The 19,525-nt window shown below is 48.5% G+C and overlaps 1 protein-coding gene across 2 annotated transcripts in view; it reads left to right on the top strand.

The window, feature by feature from the left end:
• The window catches only part of GMDS (GDP-mannose 4,6-dehydratase), a 491,129-nt gene that overhangs the window by 240,431 nt on the left and 231,173 nt on the right, over nucleotides 1-19,525 (top strand). The gene's annotated exons all lie outside the window — the stretch shown is intronic.

Here is a 19,525-nt window from a genome sequence, read left to right as displayed (position 1 = left end):
ATATAAGTAGTATGATTTTTCTTTAAACAAATTATTACCTCTTACCTTTCCGGCATTAGTATGCTTTTAGATATCCGTGGTGATTCTGTGGCCAGACCTGAAGGAGCATGTTGGTGACATTGTGTTTGTCCCAGAGTCTGCTGGTCCTTGTTTAGGTGCTTACAGATTTCCTGTACTTGGGAGACTATTTCTGTCCTCAATGATGCCTCTCTGGGAAACCGGATCTGGTTTCCTAAGCAAACAAGCAGTTCACTTGCTAACCCAGAGGTCAGCTTCAGAGTGTTATTATTTTTGTGTGTAACAATTAAAAATGTTGCATACTTAAACACCTAATTCTGATTTATATTACAGACAAAAAGATTTCTGATTTAAAATTTTGAACAACGTAACATTTAGATCATTTAAATGTGTTCTTCTAAACTGTAAATACAATGAAGCATTTTATGGTAGTCGCCCTTGGATATATTTTAAGAACATTACGTTAAAAATATGTAAGACCATACTTTCAGAAGTAATAAGAAAGTGGGAGAAAGGAGATGTTTAACAAGAGAAGCTGAAACTTTCTTTTGTCTAACCTGTATGGTCTTACCTTCTTAAAAATATGAGGCATTTTTATTTTGTAAAAATAAGTGCATTATTTTTTCAATAATATCATTTTGGTGTATAACCCTTTAGCTTCTGCATTTACTTAGAGCTACACAGAAGGCTCTGTAGGTATCCATCTTTATCCAAAGTCTTGTTCTTCAGTTTCGGGAACCAAATAGATCAAATTTCATTCTATTTTATTTTATATTTTTGCACTGGGGTACAAAAGAAGTTTGTTATTGGAACTCAGAAATAGATTTTGATAGTGTGAGAAACAGTATATCAAAATGTTAGTAATACTTATTTTTGGTTATGTTTATTTTCTTCTGTATACTTCGGTATTTTCCATATATTGTAATGAGTATGTATAAACTTTTTCAATCAGGGAAAAAGATAAATGACATTTTGAAAACAGGCCAGAAAAATTCAACAAAAAGGCATGAGACTGTTACATAAACACATAAGTAACAAGAAAACTTTTCGTGAGCTCAGTGGGTCTGCGGGAAGGACCGTGCTGTCACCTCATCCCCAAATGCCAAGGGTAGCACTGCTCCTGGGTGTCGTGCAACCCTGGCACAAAGGGCCCACATTTGTATTTGTTTAACAGGAAAGTATTTCAGAAACACTGTGGCTCAAAGACTTCAAAAAGGTCTTCCCAAATGATGTCATTTTCAAGATTCCTTGCCGAGATGTGTCAGTACAGCAACCGCAGGAGCCAAGCTATCCGGGAGAGTAAGACGTGAGGGTTAAGAGGTTCTGGCTTTTCAGTAAGAGTGTCACATTTTCAGATTTCACAAACACACATACAAAGTTAAGTCATTCTCGTTGGCGTTCAATACCTGATTTGTTCCATAATACAGGTGGGTTTTGCATATTGAGGATTCCCTTGGCTCCGACAGTAACACATGTTGATGCTCTAAAAAGCATTTGCTCATTTATGGGTTCTGAAAGAAGTCAACATTTCATGATTTCTAAAAAGGTGTCATCATTAAATAAGAATCCATAGTTCGTTATCTCCATTTTAAGAAATATTACCATCCTTTGCATTTCTAAATATATTAAAATGAGGTTACTTCACAGACTTATGAGTAGAAGTAGGTGTGGCCAAAATTAAAATCAACAAGGCTAAGAATGAAAAATGAGAAGCATTGTTTTTTTAAAACACATCTGCATCCTGGCGCTATAATCAGCTTTAGAGTAAAGAAGCCTTGGCCAGCACAGATCAAACAAGTCATAATAACATCTCATTTACATATGCTTTAATTATATAATCCCTCTCATTTATACGTAAACATGTTGTATTCATAAATCTTTAGATTAAGTGACTTATACGTTCTTATTTATGGATGAATTTTAATGATGAAGAGTAGAGAGCGTTTGCCAGACTGGGTGTAGGTGATCCCAGCTGGATCAGTGAGCCTCAGTCTTAACAAGGTTTTATACATCAATTTATCCATCTGTGAAAAGGACATAATAGCCATCCTGTTAAAAATCAGCATTAATGTGCTATACATCCCTGATGAGAATCTATCTCTTCCTTGTAAACATTTTTCCAGCAATTTATACAAAGCCATTTCCTGTTGCTGATTCAGATTCACTAACTTCTGTTCTTAGTCTTGTTTCCTAGATCAAAATGATTTAAAAATTATTTGAGTGGGTAAGAGGTATTTCAACTTGAAATGAAGAATATAAAAACTATATTAAATTATATGGTACTTTAGAATAAACAAGTCATGTGCAGTTACATCTTTTATATTATTTTATTAGAAACATTGTTAAAGATGCAGAATTGTTGCATGAATTTTACAGTGAACAGCCATATACCTACCACCCAGCTGCTGTAATTAACATCTGCAGTTATTGTTGTGTTTTGAGAAAAAAATGACTATTTAAAAATTGCTGTAGCGCTAATGGCTCGGGGCTATAAATACACAATTTAACAAACACAGGTTTTCAAAAATATGCATTTCTTATGGGATAAGGTCAGTTGACAATTCAAACTTCTAAAATATCTTCATCTTCTTAAATATTTCTGTGCCCCGACCGCAACCTGTTCTCACGCCTGACTCCCGTCATGAACTCGGCATGAACTCGGAGCGTCGGCTCGTGTTCACGAGAGCACGCGGTGCTGTGTGCCACGTCCGGGTGAGCTCAGGCAGCCGGTATTGCAGCAGCACTGCAGCAGCATTGCACCGGCAGTGTACCAGCAGTGCAGCGGCAGTGCAGCAGCATTGCACCGGCAGTGTACCAGCAGTGCAGCAGCAGTGCAGCGGCATTGCACCAGCATTGCACCGGCAGTGCAGCAGCAGTGCAGTGGCATTGCACCAGCATTGCACCGGCAGTGCAGCAGCAGTGCAGCAGCAGTGCACCAGCATTGCACCGGCAGTGTACCAGCAGTGCACCGGCAGTGCAGCAGCACTGCAGCAGCATTGCACCGGCAGTGTACCAGCAGTGCACCGGCAGTGCAGCAGCACTGCAGCAGCATTGCACTGGCAGTGTACCAGCAGTGCACCGGCAGTGTACCAGCAGTGCAGCGGCAGTGTACCAGCAGTGCAGCGGCAGTGCAGCAGCATTGCACCAGCATTGCACCGGCAGTGCAGCAGCAGTACCTGGAACATTATTCCTTCAGCACCTCTGTGGACTGTCTCCCATGGCCGTGGTTCTAGTTGCTACAAATGACCCTGCCCAAAGCCAAACCCTCCTGACAAGACAATGCTATATTGCATAAAGGTCAGCAGATTTCTTTACTATAAGACCACCTTCTCAGAACTTAGCATATGTGAGCCTGCACTAGGCCTGCTGGGAGTAGTAGAGGGTTTTCCAAACACATCTTACCTTGCCCCCTTTCTAGTGAAAAGTGGGCATTAATGTCTAGCAGTGCGGAGTTGGGAAATGGTGCCCTGAGCTTAAATAAAATGAACAGTAGCCGTTTGGCTAACGAGGTCCCACTGTGGTTGCACCTTGATAGAATTAGCCAGAAAAGATTGAGAGATAAGTTATTGTTAAGGGCTAGGCCACAAGAGTCTTTAAGCTTTTCCACCTACAGGATGGTCCTTTGCTCTTGGGATACGCAGGTAATCAAGAGACCCGAGTCTGAGCTCTTTCCAGGACTCTGCAAAGAGCCATTTAAACATATCATGAGGTTCTACTGACCACGGCTGATGGGACAGATGCTCCTGGAGAGAAACCTGGCCTAGAGGCAATCCGGGGACTTTCACATTATTAGGGGAGAAGTTTTGAGATTCATCTGAATTTTAATATATTCCTTTAATTTTTTCTTTTTGGTCAGGGAGCCCAGATTAGTAATAAAAAGCTACTTTCAGAAATAAAAATAAGAAAAATTGCCAAATGTTAGGCACGTATTACATGCCAGAAACTTCATATCCATCGTTTTCTATAATGTGCACAACCCTCCAGACAGGGTGAGTCTGTCCTCCTCTTACAGACGAGGGAGCTGAGGGGACGTGATTGCTCAAAGCCGAGGTGACCACGGAGGTGAAGGCCGCCTGGTCCCCAGCCCAGGCCTGATGCTTGAGCCACACCCGTGCCTTAGGCTGAAGTGAGGGCAACAGTGGGATCCGGGTGACTTTACGTTTCCCAGAGAGACAGAAAATTACCTTCTGTCCTTTTCTCTTTCTGCCACTTGTGGTCCCAGGGGAGGAAGAGTATCTGGCAGTTAAGAGCCGCTGAGCTGGCTGTCGGGTCTCCCTGAACCCCTCCCAGCGGCTGGATGAGGCCCGGATGCACTGGGTGTGTTTGGGGAAATGAGCTGGGAACCGCCCACCCTCCCTGTTCCTTGGCCGCCAAGTGAGTTGACCTTCAGGACAGCTTTGGTCTCAGCAGGTGACAGAGACCTGGGGGGAGCAGGGAGCCTGGTGACGGAGCTGGGGAGGTGACTGCTGTGTCTCAGGCCCCCTCTCCTCTTTGTCCAGGCTGCTGCTGGCATTTTGCACCTGGCGCTAATTCACACAGATCTGGAAGGAAAGGATGCATTTAAACTTCCTGAGATTTCACTTAAGGGAAAGCTTGCTTGTTGGGACATCACTTCTTCACACTCAGGAGAGGAGTTTGATTTCCTGCTGGGTTTGCGTCTCTAAGAGTCAACGGTACCTGACCCCGTTCTCCAGTCAGACCGCACCCAGCAGACGTGCAGGAAGTCGTAGTTGCCATATTTCCATGGCCAGGTCTTCACGGGTTGGGGATGACACCACAGGAGCGGCCATGGCCCACACCCTAGAAACTGCAGGCCCTGTTTACTTCATTGTGTTAACGAATGAAGCTTCTAGGATGGATATTCCTCAAGTTTTCATCCACAGATAAGTTAGAAACATGGAGGTGGGTACCTTGTGAGATCAGATTTTCAGTTGTGTTTTAAAAAGGTAGAATTGAGCATCTGACTTTAAATTAGAAAAGTGGTTCTTGGCAATGTGTGTGTGTGTGTCTGTGTGGAGAGAGGAAGAAGCGAGTGCAGGGTGGTGGGCTGCCCTCTCCGCAGATGCAGCGCCTGGTGTGTAGATGCCACTCACCTTTTCAGGGGCAGCAGTTAGCCGCACTGAGCAGCAGCCTGGGCCCCCCCCGCTCACCCCCCCTCCCCGATGCTGTGTCTGCATACCCTGCGGGCCACCAAACAACCACTCACACCCAAGAAAGTCATGGGTCAGTTCCTGAACATAACCGTGTAAATGGTGGGACTCATTCACTCTTGTCTCAAGTGTCTGGCAAGGGTCCCTCGGCTGCCGTCCCCTCCTCACTGGCCGGCCCTGTCCTTTCTCTGCCCCTCCGCCCTCCCTCCTGTCCCTGCTGGCGCCCGCTTCCTGTCTGCTTCCTCCCACAATGAAAACTGGCTCTTTAGTTGCAGTGACAAGACTCCTCATGTGATATGGATGTAATTGCCTCTCAGAAAGTATGACGTCACCTACGCTTAGTGATGATTTGCAGAAGGCAATGCTCTGGGCTCTTGTTTGGAATAGATATTGTGCAGGAATGAAGTGTTTGACACCTTGACTTGCTAGTTAAGTAGCTTCAAAACAGGGTATTGACTTTGTTCCATGTTCTTGATGCCTTATTGTAAAGAATCTTCAAAAGCCACCATCTCTAGGGACCAAATTTCCAAAGGGTTTTCCCACGTAGCCTTTCGAGTCGTTCTAGAGGCCGTGGTTGTATTCTGCCTGCAATCTCAATATGCCCGAGTGGATGAACCTGGGGGACTGTTGCGTGAAGATCCCCTCTCATTTTAGCAAAGAAGATCATGGATGGGGCTTCCATGAAGCCCAAATCATTCACAAGTGAAGTTTTACAGAAGCAGAATTATCTGAAGGCAAAACTGAGAAACCATCTGTGAAACGGTCTGAGCTGTTGACTGAAGCCTCATTTGGAAATTATTAGTAAAGATCCTAAAGAAAGAGACGAAATTACTCTGCAGTCCCCCGCTATCTGTGAGTTATGTAAAATATTTGAGATCACTTTTGCTATATTTTCTCGTATTCTAAAGAAAATGGTCGAGCTTAAATCATTGTTCATTACTTCCTGTAGAATCTAAGATCTGAAATCTCGGAGAATAAAATCACTCCTCCACAAACATAGGAAAGGATGTGGTTGGTTATCTTGTGTCTGTCCCTCTCAGCTGCTTGAAGGCACGGACTGGATTTTGTTCCTCTTTTAATTGTGCCTCGCAACCTGCCTGGTACAGAACAGATGCCCCATAAATACTTGAAATGAATGGAATCTCCCTATCTGATCAGCTCTTTATAAAATTTATAAAAACGAATTTATAGAAAATATGAGATGTGTTTTATTCCCCTTACTATTAACATATTGTTTCCTATACTTAGCATAAGACATTTTCCACTCTTGAGCAAATGTGAATATGCTCTTACCACATTTAGGTTTTAGTTATGATGAATTTACTTGATTCCAGCAAAATGTGTTCAAGCAGTTTTCTCTCTTGTTGCATGCTGCCGTGAAGGAACACTGAGCAGTGCTCATACGTTCTCATTCTGTGGTAAGTTTCCTGATGATCTCTAGATTCTACTATTATTAGACTTTATTCCTATTTTTATTTTTATTTATTTTTATTCCTGTTTTTAAAAGAAGGATATCTGAGCAGATGGAAAACATAGAAAGAAAGAATGATACATTGGCCCTGATTGACAAGACGAAATTTAGAAATCGCAGAAGTAGCATTAGTTTACAAGGTCAAGTGCCCTTTGTGTGACTGATAATGTTGACATCTGCTCCTTCAGAAACCTCTTTATTTGTGAGACCCTCACTGTGTTTCCTCTCAGTTTTCAAGAGTGTCATTTGATGCAGGATTCTTCTTGATAGAGCAAGATTTCCATCACAGATTCCCTTGTTTTGGAAACTTTCTCTCTCCATTCCTTCCCCTCCCCTGACCCCCAGACACACACACACACACACACACACTCATAGCAGCTCACTTTCTAACGATCCATCTTTGTTTTTAAATACGTGTAAAAGTTGACTTAAAGATTCGTAGGCAGAGTTTTTTGATAGTAGCTGTGGGAGATCTCTGTGAAGGAAGGAGGATGGTCCTGCAGGATCTTTATGTTCTCCGAGTGCCACGTCCTTTCCTCCCCATGTTCAGAGCACGGATGCAGGTGTCCGGGTCTGCCCTCGGCTGCTGGCTCACCTGTGGGTGGAGGTTGGCAGCCCCGCTGCCGGGTGAGGGTTGCCTGGGCGGAGCCTGGGAGGCAGGTTGCATTCCTGGCAGGCCCACGCAGTCCCCACGCTCCCCCCGGGCGTGGCAGCGGCACCTCCGTCCTGCTCACCTGCGCAGGGGCAGAGATCAGAATCCCGGGCTTCATGGTTTCATATGCTTTTTCTTATAGTGCCTCCTTTGGGTCCAGAATTACTTGCTGATTTTCACTGGATCTTAAATTTCAAGTTTGAAAACAAAATACAAAGCGCTTTCACTGGACCTTTTTTTTTTAAAGCCCTGAAGGTTATCCTCTTGTGTTTGTGTAGTGCTTTATCATTTACATCTTTGGATTTGATTCTCCTGACAGATGTCAGACCACGGTTAGGAGGGCAGGAATTATTATTTGCATTTTTTACAGGAAAAAGGCTGGCTTTGAAGGGAGGTGCCCTGGACTGCAGGCCTGGCCTTCCAACGGCAGGTTCCAGCCGGGCCCCTGACTGTGAGCCGCACTGCGTTTCAGGGTTGGTTCTTGGTACATTTAGTCCTTCTTGTGAGATGTGACGGCTATTGTTTTCACTGGCCTCCAGCGTTGACCCTCACCAGGAATTAGGGATAAACCAGCATTTGTGCCGCTGGCTTTAGGGCCTCCCCTGCCCTGTGAGATGGAGCCCAGGCCCGAGGAACTGGGTTGGGAAGAAGCTGCAACATGTGAGGAGCCAGAGCTAAAAGGCTAGCTCCACGTTCTGAGCACAGACTTCCGCTGCAGTGAGTATTAGTTTAATAGTTGTACAATCATGTAATTTGGAGAAGGTATCAACTCTGTACAGGAAATACAGGTTTAACAGAAATCATTTCATTTGATCCTTATCTTCAAAAAACCTGAAGTGAGAAGTTGGAAGAAAGGACCTAGGTGGCTTGAATTCCACCGCCTGCTGTCAGCGGCGGCTGAAAGCCTCATTGTCATGAACTGTCTGCCTGAGGCTCTGGGAAACCAAAGCATCAGCGAATGGCTGAGCCAAGTGAGTCACCTGCTAAAATGAGCCCTAACGAGGTCCCGGTGTGGGACCTCGGGAGGCTCGTGGGCTCGAACAGGCTGCGGAGGCTTAGGTGACATTCCCGTGGGGTCTTTCCTGGCTTGCAGGGCACTGGCCCGCCCCTCCTTCCCTCCCTCCTCCCCTGGGCCCCACCCCTCCCTCTCTCTCAGGTGGGGGGATCTAAACCCCCGCCGAGAGCGTCTCTGATGGGTCACCAGCATCCGGAGTGGGAAGCCCTGGCTCTGCGCCCCAAGGTCTCTTGCAGCAGCGGGAGCCTCCAGGGTCCCGGCCCGCGCTTGACCGCGCTGGGCACGCGTGAACCGCCTTCTCCCGCCAAGAGGTGGCTGCCGGCCTCCCCTCCTTCCTGCAGTAGCTAAAGCCTCCTGATCTGATCGGGAAGGGCTGCCGTCTGCGGAAACCATGATAATCACGTGAGCTCGCGTTCAGCAGGTGAAAGGACGGTGTCTGCAGCTCATTTCCCATCTCCGTAGTGGGTTGGAGGAGCGGCCAGCCTGTGTGGGAATAACTGGGAAACCATAATCTCCAGGACGGCCCTTTATTTTTAACCTGCTCTATGTGTCAGTTGTTGTTGTTTTAAAGAAAAGACCTTTCTCTGAATCTGAAATGCCATTCATTCAAATATACGTTTAGCCTTTATTTCCAAGTTTAAGACCTTACTGAGTACTGAATGTATAAACTACTTGACACTTTTTACAAGCTGACTTTCACAGCAGTCTCGTGAGATAGATGCTATTATCCTTCTTCCTCCAAAATAAGACTTGGAGAGAGAATAGCTCAGTTTGTCCCTGACCAGCACCCGAGGGCTGAGAGCCTGCCTTGTGCCGGCGCGTGGACGGGCTCCCACCGCGGCTCTGCTGCCGGCCGGCCGCCTCTGAAACGCAGAGACCATCGTCCTTCTCCTTACGGCCAGCAGCAGCGTCTGCACTGCGGAGCCAAGGCTGGTGACCGGAGGGTGGCACTCGAGGTCCTGTCCCGCCTGAGGCGGCCGCGCCCGCTCCCGTCGGGTCGGGGGCTGAACCTCCCCCGGCCCCCGCAGGGGCCTTCCCCGCGCTGGCTGGGCCGCCTTCACGCGCGCATGCGCACGCACACGCACGTACACGCACGCGCACGCACACGCACGTACACGCACACGCACGCACCCTCCATGTCTGGCGTGCATGCTCACCCTTGCTTGCAGCCCGCGGAGCCTTCAGAGCGCCTGAAACGGGGGCACCGACAGGGGGTGGACTGGGACCGGAGCAGCCTCGTTGGTCCATTTAGTTTAAACAGAAGGAACTGATGCAGCCCCTTCGTGTGGCTGGTGAAGCCCTTCGTTCCTCAGAGACGCTCACTGACTTGAGACGAAACAGTCCAGTCTCAGCACGGCTCCAGGCCCGCGCGGTCTTTCCGCTGTGGCTTCCAGCGGGTCACGTAGCCGACAAGCGTGCTGCGTGACGCCTCAGCCGGCCACGCGGAGACGGTCACCCGGTGCTTGCCCGTCACTTAGGAGCCACACTCACCGCAAGTGACGGGCGCCCGCGGGGGCTCCTCTCTCCTCACGGCCGGGAGTCCACGCTGCGGCCCTTGCGTCTCCCGTGACCCACGGCGGCGGCAGCAGTGAGCGCCCCCGTGGCCTGGGCCCTCGCTGGGGAGAAGAGAAGGCCACGCACCTCTGGTAAGCCCGGCCTGCGGCCGCTCTGCTCTGCACGGGAGGGGGCTCGGAGGGCCAGGGTTTCCCTCCCAGAGACTCTCTGGTCGAAGATGGGAAGGGACGCGGCAGGAGGTATCTGCCCGCCCCCGTGGCGTCGCAGGGGGCCTGGCTCTGCCCTGGCCCCGGGCACGAGGCTCTCGGCCCGCGCGGCCCCTGGCCCGCGTCCGGCGCGGTCTGACCCCCTCCCAGGACTCGTGTCCGGTGCCGCCCCACGTGGGCTTCGTGTGGTCGTGACCGTGGTGTAAAGTGCACAGCGAGCAGCCGGGGTGCAGAGCGTGTGTAGCCCCTTCAGCCTGGGCTTTACAGGCTCCCCGTTGCGTGTTATGGTAACTCGTGGGCGCTGCGATTGGCTTCTCGCGCTGTAGCCCTGCCTGTGAAGGGCTGCTGGCGGCTCGCGGCCGTCAGGCGACCGTGCGGCTCTCGGTCTGCGCCTCCTGTGTCGTTTCCGCCTCTCGTGCTCCCTGCCACCCCGTGTTGGTGTCGCTGGGACACCATGCGGAGCCGTGCTTGTCGTACTCACGTGAATCTCCTGTGAGCTCTCCGTCGTGCCGTACCTGCACTTCTGTGCTCGCCCGTCCCTGCTTCTCCGGTTTTCATAAAGAAGCGGGGCGTCCGTCAGCGGAACCACCTGGCCGGGGCTCCTGTCCCCCAGCAGCGGCGTGCGCGCTGTAGCCCGCCGGCCCTGCGGATTCTGAGCGCTGCTGCTACCCCGGTGGCCTCCGAACTCCGCTGGGGCGATGGGGAAGTTGCACTAGAAGCTGCTCTCAAGTCGAAAGTTTCCAAGGTGGAAAAAGGCGTATTATTGTCAGTTTTGACATAGTAGTAGTATTTTTTTCTGTAACTGAAACATAGTCTTTTAAAAAGAATTACACCATTTTGTTCTTTGAGGAGGAAAACTTGCTTCTAAAATTTCTTGTAGGTAGTGGGCCACCAAGTTTGCATGCCAGCCACCTGAGGTGACTGTGAATGGAATCGACATGTTTACAGCAATACAAGTTTTCTTAAATTAGGGTCAGCTAACAATAGTTATTTTTTCATTGAGATCTAGTTGGTGTATAACGTTACTTTAGTTTCAGATGTACAGCGTAATGATTTGATATTTGTATATACTGCAGAATGATCACCACGATAAGTCTAGGTAACACCTGTCACCTTGTATAGTTACAATTTTTTTTCTTATGATGAGAACTTTTAAGCTCTACTCTTAACAGCTTTCAAGTATGCAACACAATGCCGTTAACTGTAGTCACCCTGCGGTGCGTCACATCCCCGGGACTCCTGTGTCTTAGAACTGGACGGTTGTACCTTTGACCCCCTTCACCCCCTTGGCTCGCCTTTTACTCCCACTCCTCCCCGACGCCGGCAACCGCCAACCTGTGCTCTGTATTGGTGAGCTCCGTTTTCTGCCTGCTGTATTTCTTAGGTTTCTCACATGAGAGTGAGGTCAGACAGTATTTGTCTTTCTTTGTCTGATTTATTCACTTAGGATAATGCCCTCCAAGTCCATCCACGTCGCTGCAAATGGAAAGATTTCCTTCCTTTTGTGGCTGAAAAATATTCCCTTTTTTGTTCATACCTATATATGAACTAGAGTATATATATTAACCAGTTTTCTAAAAGGATCGTATAGCAACAATAATCAAATTAACGATAAATAATAACAGTAAGTTTTATAACTGAAGGAGTCTCTCTACTCAGTTCCTATTTTGTGTGACAGGAGAGAAGGTAAATCTGCTTCTAAAAGGTGATTTCTTTCAGTGCAGGCAGAGATCACCTGGCATCGAATATATTTCCACAGGTGAATGTGCATATGGAGGTGAAATTCTGTATTTTTTTGTTGTAGCATTCCTATATTTTGAAAATGTTCTGACCAAATGTGCACTTACTTTTCATTTTCTGAAAGGCTACTTTTTAATATAACATCATTGTTTTTAGAAACAAATCAAAAGGTTTTGTTCATCCCTCCCTCTGCCCCCCTCCCACCCCGGCCAGTATCACAGTGCAGCTCAGATACACAAGCTGTGGAGAGAGGAAGACCCTCAGGGCATCTTTTTCTCTTTCTCTGTAGGTATCATGTTTATTAACCGGTGGGCACTACTTTTCACAAATTTTACTGCATAAGATAAATTTAAAGTGCTTAACATAACGCCCAGCATGTGGAAAGGACTCAACTTTACGTTACTTCTTTTTAGTGGTTAGGAATGATAAACACTAGAAGAATAGGACTATGCAATCTCTGATCCTTCCCCTCAGTTTAAACCATGTAGCCTCAGACTTCGGACTTTTTAGGAAGGGTTTGGAGACGTTCAAGGAAACTCCGCCCAGGGTGTTCGTTGTTTGTGGTGTTTGCCCCAGACCTCGCTGAGCCTGAATGCGGCCGCTTGAAGGGGCACACAGGTGGAGGGAATGCTCATTTTTAATTTCAAGAGGAGGAGAAAAGTTAAAAATTGAGGCCGATAAAAGTTAATGAGGAACAGTTAAATCTTTTAATGGGTCACTTTATGTTGCGAGTCAGAGTGGTTACTGCTGTTACTGTACACGTGCGGCATCGTCCTTTCTCTGCGGCAACTCTGTTCCCTGGAGGATGAGCCAGTGCGACGGGGAAGGCGTGTCCCTCTCCTGACCGTGGCTTGTTCTTTTGACGAGCTCCACGGTTTTTTTTAAATGGCGGCAAGAACAGGCACAAGGAAATGAAAATATAAAGGTTTGGGTTTTTTTTTTTTTTGCCATTTTCCCTTACTTGACAGATGACTGAATAAAACAGTTAGCAGCAGGAGAGAGTATTTCTGTCTCTTTGTGCTTAAAATTTTATTTGGGGATGGGAAACATGCCCCAAACCCAGAGGGTACACTTAACATGCCAGTTTTCATTTGAGAAGAATGACTTTTACACGGCCGGTGTTTGGGGATGCAGCCTCACTCCACATACAGTGTTAATGGTCCAGAGACAGAGCAGCTGAACTTTCTGATGGGCCTTCCTTGGGAGACATTAGCATGTCCCTGGAGACGGCTTCTCAGCTCTGGTTAGACGAATCTGTATGTAGGGAAAGCTTATGACTTTTAGAAACGTTACTCTTGGATGGCCCGTCTATTACCCAGATCAAATATGTGATGTGCACTGCTGTTTTCTCTGTGTTAGACATGAACTAGACCTTCACTGTACCCGCCTGCAGAGCCCAGGCTCTGGGAACACATCGTGCACTGGGCCACCTTGAAGGAGGTGCTTCTGTCACTGGGATGAGTAAATAAGGCAGAGCGTCTTCACACAGGGATCAGTCACCATGACGGTCATAAATGTGGAACAATTCTAGGTACTGGTTCATGTAGTGAGCTTTTTTGTGGTGAAATTAATCAGTTGCCCTTTCTCCGGAGTTATCAGTAGTTTTTCTTAAAAGCACAGTACCAATTTTTCCATAGCAATTTTTTTAAAGCTAAAACTCAATTATTCAGAGAAATATTCTATCATATTTCCTAGAGGGCACTAACCTCATGAGCTGTTTTATTAAAGTAAAATAGGTGCGTGTGGAACTTATCTCTAAATGGAGTGTGGAATCTTGTGGGTCTCTACCTAGCGTTTTCTCGGCCTGTGTGGCCTGACTCAGAAGGGTCGTGTGCTGTCGAGAGCGACCCCGCCGCCCGGTCTTGGGTCCTCAGCCTGTGCTGCTACCTCGAACTGTGGAGCCGGAAACACTCACTCTGTCACTCCGAGTCTCGCCTTTCTATCTTCACAGTGAGGGGCTAGAGCCGTATGCGCTGTAAGATTCAGAATCCGAGAATAAGATTCCAGCTTGATAAACACTTTTTCCATAAAAGTCTAATTACCATCTAGTATAAAATTTATATTGTTTTTAATGGTGCAGAGTATGCTTTGGTGTTTTGACATTGTGAAATCCCTAAATGAAACAAATAATTTATACAGCCCAATGTCATCTTTTTTTTTTTTTTCAATTTTCATGAGTTATTCTAGACTAATTTAAGCTAACATTTATTTCTTTTTCCTTACCAGGATAAGAGATGATATAGAACATGACCATCCAATAGAAATAATTGGATAATAATAATAATTCAAGCCACACATGCAAACCATTTAATTTTATATAATTTAAAATTTTCTTGTAGCCACATTTGAGAAAGTAAAAAGAAACAGGTGAAATTAATTTTACTATTTTATCTAACCCATTATATCCAAAATACCATTTAAGTGTGTTAAAAATACACAATGTTATCAAGACATTTTACACTGTTTATTTTCTTCTGTACTGAGTCTTCACAACCCGGTATATATTTTACACTTTACGGATTGGCCACATTCAGGTCACACCTCGAGCTAACCCCGCCGTAGTGAGCGCTGCACCAGGACTTTGTAGATTTGTGGGTTTAGATTCTGCCTTCTCACGCACAGAGCTTCATATTTTAACACCAGCTCTTACGTGTATGGAATCCTGAAGAAGGGCATCCATGAAAAAAGAAAACCTGGGTGCTCGTATAAGGCCGTCGTTTGGGGTGAGCAGTTTGTACTTTTTCTCTGTAGTAATCGTGTGACTTGACAGTTGGTGGCCTGTCCTTGTCCCACCGAGGAGCAGATGGGGCCACGGCCAGGCTGTCCCTGCTGCTAAAGGGGGCAGGCACAGGACTCTCTTCCCAGTCTTTTCCCAGCACCGGCAAGGCCACAGGTGCACGACTTCAACCTTCTTGGGGACAGCAGCCACACAAGAATCGCCGTGACACCGAGGGCACCAGTAACAAGGAAGGCAGCTCAAGCCTTAGAGCAGATCCTTTTGCAATCCAGAGAATCCCGGAGTTTTTTACCTAAAGGACCTGAGAAAGAATGTAGTTGTTGACACAGGATTAACTGTAAGAACGGAGTATATATCTTTGGGTCTTTGATTTAGGCCAGACAGATACATTGTGACTCTGTTCTTTCAGACAGGTAATTCAGAGGGAGGCGGAATCCCAGTTGTCAAGTGGAATTCTGGGCTAACTTAATTTACTTTACAAGTGCTTTAACTTCAGAGTAAGAATCCATTTAACGTTGGAGAACGTTTTAGCTGCACCTTTCTGTATGGTTTTGAAGACTGCCAAGCTTTGCTAGTTACAAGCTCCAAACGTCTGTTTAAAGGGAACGTCGTAAGCTCATGGTGTGCTCTCTTTCTTCTCAGGGGCAGCAGTACACATAAATTAAGCACTTGTAACTTTACTGGTGTGACTGACATCCTAGGTTCTCAGTGACTCCATGTCATTCTTTCCATGTACACAACATCTTTTTTGGTAAGGATCTCAAACCATTTTTTGGAAGAAGTTGGTACAGTTTTGTGGATGTTTTAATTGTGGATGTTTTAATTCCCCTGGGGCGAAAATGGCTTGCCTTTAGGGTCAGCCAGGAGTCTGGGGGCAAATCTGGGATTTTAACCCAGGACTCCTGATTCTTGGATTTCCGCTCTCAATTTTAGTTATTTAAAAATATGAAGAGACAGGATACTGCAGCTCATTCCAATACACGCCCAACCATGTGTGAGCAAATAGCCACCGCAAAGCCCCCCTTCTCCGTCCCCCGCCTGCAGCCTCAGAACCGAGGGGCAGACGCGTCATGCTTTGCCAGGTGCTTATGGGAGGGTCAGAGTGATGACCAGGAGCAGCGGGTCAGAAAGCAGGAGATGCGGCTGAACCGAAGGTTTACCTTCCAGGACCCTTGCTGCTTTCTGGGTAGTTGTGTCAGCTGGGTGATGACATCAGAATGACACAGTCTTTACTGAAGTTTATGTCATAACTCAAATTATATGTATCTCACAGAAAACTTTTCATTCCAATAAATATTTTTTACCAAAAGAAAATCAGAACAAAACTGGTCAACTCATCAACTACTTGGTAAAGAGAAACCTTAGATGAAACTTGTAAGTGAAAAATATAAGAAAAGGAATGTATAAAAAACGGTATTGTCCTCTTATTGATGGGTGGTGCCTCTAATATCCAGGCATACAACATATTATTTATAACTCCATGTTGATTTAAAATTTTGTTTGTGTTTTTGTAAGTGTACACCCCCCCGAGGCCACGCTGGCTCACAGGGGAGGGTGGCTTTCACGTTCGTCCTGTGACTGCCCTGCTTTGTACACGGGAACAAGTCGTGGACATTTGCTCTATGAGATGACTGGCCTGTTCATCTGGGAAAATAAAGACTCCGCGTCCCATAAGAAAAGTGTTCTCCTAGTTTAGTTAAAAGTCCCCTTTAAGGTAGACCATTCCTAGGAGAGTTTGTTTTACTTCCCTTATTTCACACTGTATGGCCCAAAGTATGTATTCAGTCTTTGATTTCTTTTTTTTTTAATTTACTTTATTGAAGTATAGTTGATTTACAATGTTGTGTGAATTTCTGCTGTACAGCAAAGTGACTCAGTTATATATATGTATATTCTTTTTCATATTCTCTTCTGTTATGGTTTATCACAGGATATCGAATATAGTTCCCTGTGCTATACAGTAGGACCTTGTTGTTTATCCACAGTTTTTGGTTTCTTAAACAAAACTTTAAAAATATTTTTAGAAAGTTCTGTCTATTCATAGGTCACAATATATCGCTTTTGCCAGATTTGTTTCTTTGTTAAATTCTCCTAAAATTCGGCTTTGGAAACTGGTACGTGGGACCGTGTGGCCCTTGGCTTGCCATCTCCCCACACCCCCCAATCATATGGAGCTTTAGGTCGTCTGGGTGTTTTGGGGGGCAGTTAAAGTTAATGCAGTCACGTGCAGCCTCTTCCCCAGAAGCCCATGGTCAAACCCGAGAGAAACCACGTGCACACCAGAAGATGCTGCTGGGTGGGCTCGTGGCCCAGACCCATGGATGGAGCAACCCAGCCTCATCTTCCTGCTCACAAGTGACAGGGGCAGGGATGGCTCCTGACAGCTTTTCTGTGCATCCAAGCCCCCATGTCTGGGTCAGGCCGAGGGTCGCCGTGCCCCTCCCTGCCTGCTCCCCCAGGTGTGGCTGCAGTGCGTGTGCGCGGGCCCCACCTCAGGTGCTTGCCGGTCCCTGCCCGCGTGGGGCTGGGCACACGGGTGATGAGTGACAGGGGCCTTGTGGCCACACTTCAGGGAGCCTTGGACCCCCAGAGCCCACGGGCCTGCTGAGATTAGGAGGCGGCTGCCGGAGGGCCGAGTCCCCTGCTCCCCAGCACCTGTGGGGGAGGGGGGTAGAGGGCAGGAGCCCTGGGACGTACGCACCTGGGGCGTGCACACCCGGGACGTGTATACCCGGATCATGTACACCCAGGACATGTACACCCGGGTTGTGTACACCTGGGACGTGTATACCCAGGTAATGTACACCCGGGTTGTGCACATCTGGGACGTGTATACCCAGAATGTGTACACCCGGGCCGTGTATACCCGGGTCGTGTACACCCGGGTCGTGTGCACCTGGGGCGTGTGTACCCGCGTCATGTACACCTGGAACGTGTATACCCAGGTCATGTACACCCGGGTTGTACACATCTGGGACGTGTATACCCAGAATGTGTACACCCGGGCCGTGTATACCTGGGTCGTGTACACCTGGGTCGTGTGCACCTGGGACGTGTACACCCGGGTCGTGTACACCCGGGTTGTGCACACCCGGGACGTGTATACCTGGGACGTGTACACCCGGGTCGTGTACACCCGGGACGTGTACACCTGGCTCGTGCGCACCTGGGATGTGTGCACCTGGGACGTGTATACCCGGGTCGTGTACACCCGGGACGTGTACACCTGGGACGTGCTCACGTGGGTGGTGTACACGTGGGACATGTATACCCGGGGTGTGTATAGCCAGGACATGTATACCCGGGTCGTGTACACCCAGGTTGTGCACACCCGGGACGTGTACACCCGGGACGTGTATACCCGGGTCGTGTACACCCGGGACGTGTACACCTGGCTCGTGCGCACCTGGGATGTGTGCACCTGGGATGTGTATACCTGGGTCGTGTACACCCGGGACGTGTACACCTGGCTCGTGCCCACCTGGGACGTGTGCACCTGGGACGGGTATACCCGGGTCATGTACACCCGGGACGTGTACACCTGGCTCGTGCGCACCTGGGACGTGTGCACCTGGGACGGGTATACCCGGGTCATGTACACCCGGGACGTGTACACCTGGGACGTGCTCACGTGGGTGGTGTACACGCGGGACATGTATACCCAGGGTGTGTATAGCCAGGACGTGTGCACCCGGGTTGTGTGCACCCGGGATGCGTGCACCCCCAGCGGCCGCAGCTCGTGGGCCTGGAGGATGTGCAGCCGTTGCTCAGCTGGGCTCCGCAATCCCCGGCTTCCTCAGAATCTCTGAGAAACTGGAATGTCACAGAGATGCGAAAGCTTAGATTCCAAGAGCAGTGAACAGATGTATTCAGATAACTTTGACTTCAGATTTTTTTTTTTTAAAGTCGTAAAAATTAGAATAGGCTTCAATGACAAAACAAAGTCATCTCTGGCTGTTTAACTGACAGCAGTTTGGGTTCTGGTTTGGCCTAAATCGTACCTAGGATTCTGAGGGATTTGCGGACTTCCCAGCGCCTGGGGGCCCAGAGGACCCCCCTCCCCCACGTGCTGCTCGCCGCACAGCGCTGTCCGTCAGCTTCACCCGGAGTCCAGCCCCCGCGCTGTGGCCGTGCGCACCCATTGTCGCAGTGTCAGTCACCAGGGGTTCCGGGTGAAGAGCGCTGTGTCTCTGGGAACAGCATCTCCAGGCGCGCGGTGAGGACAAGGCGATGCGTGCTTTCCGTGCCCGGTGAGGGTGGCGGAGGCGCACGCGCAGCCGCAGGGTTCCCGCCCCTGCACGCGGGCGCCCAGACACCCCGGAGGGCCCTTCCCACCACCCACACCTGGAGCCGTGTGCCGGTTCGTGGGCAGGTGCGTGGGTGAGCGCCCGTCCTCCTGCGTCCCGTGTCCGGCAGCGTTTTCAGCACCAGGACGCCCAGCTGTGAAGTGGGGAGAGCTGGACCACAGCCCTGCAGAATAAGCGTCTCATCCCCGTCTGGCCGATGAAGAAGCGGCGCGCAGTTTGGCCAAGCAACTTGCCCGGAGCGCGTGGAGACCCCGCTCCGGACACTGAGGGCGGGGCATGTGCAGGTGGCTAACCTCTCGTGCCCTTGTCCCCTTTCCTCTGCTTCCAACCCGGTTTCCTACCATCGTCCCCCTTGGGGAGCGTAACTTTACCTCTGATGGGTTTCTGACACTTTTCCTTTGTCAGCCGCGCGTTCCCTGTGACATCGGCCAGGACGAGCTCCGGGGCTGTCGCCCTCCAGGGAGGGATCAGGGCCCCCAGCAGTCAGAGGCTCCGCCCGGTGCTGGGGCCGTGGCTGGCATCTGCACACCCTTATTTGGCACTTGGGTCACCGTCCTGACGTGTGGGCAGTGCCCACAGCAGAGAGTCGAGGCCTCAGCCAGGAGAGGCCTTCCCAGGGCAGATACAAATTTATTTGTTAAACTTGCTGACTCCTTTGTCTTTGTTTCGTCAAATGACTACGCCTTCTTTGACTTACTCTGTCTGCCCGAAAAA

This window comes from Balaenoptera musculus, chromosome 11 (assembly GCF_009873245.2).
Source record: "Balaenoptera musculus isolate JJ_BM4_2016_0621 chromosome 11, mBalMus1.pri.v3, whole genome shotgun sequence".
Lineage (NCBI taxonomy): Eukaryota > Metazoa > Chordata > Mammalia > Artiodactyla > Balaenopteridae > Balaenoptera > Balaenoptera musculus.
The sequence above is the reverse complement of the archived record's forward strand: the minus strand, read 5'-3'. Positions and strand labels throughout refer to the sequence as shown.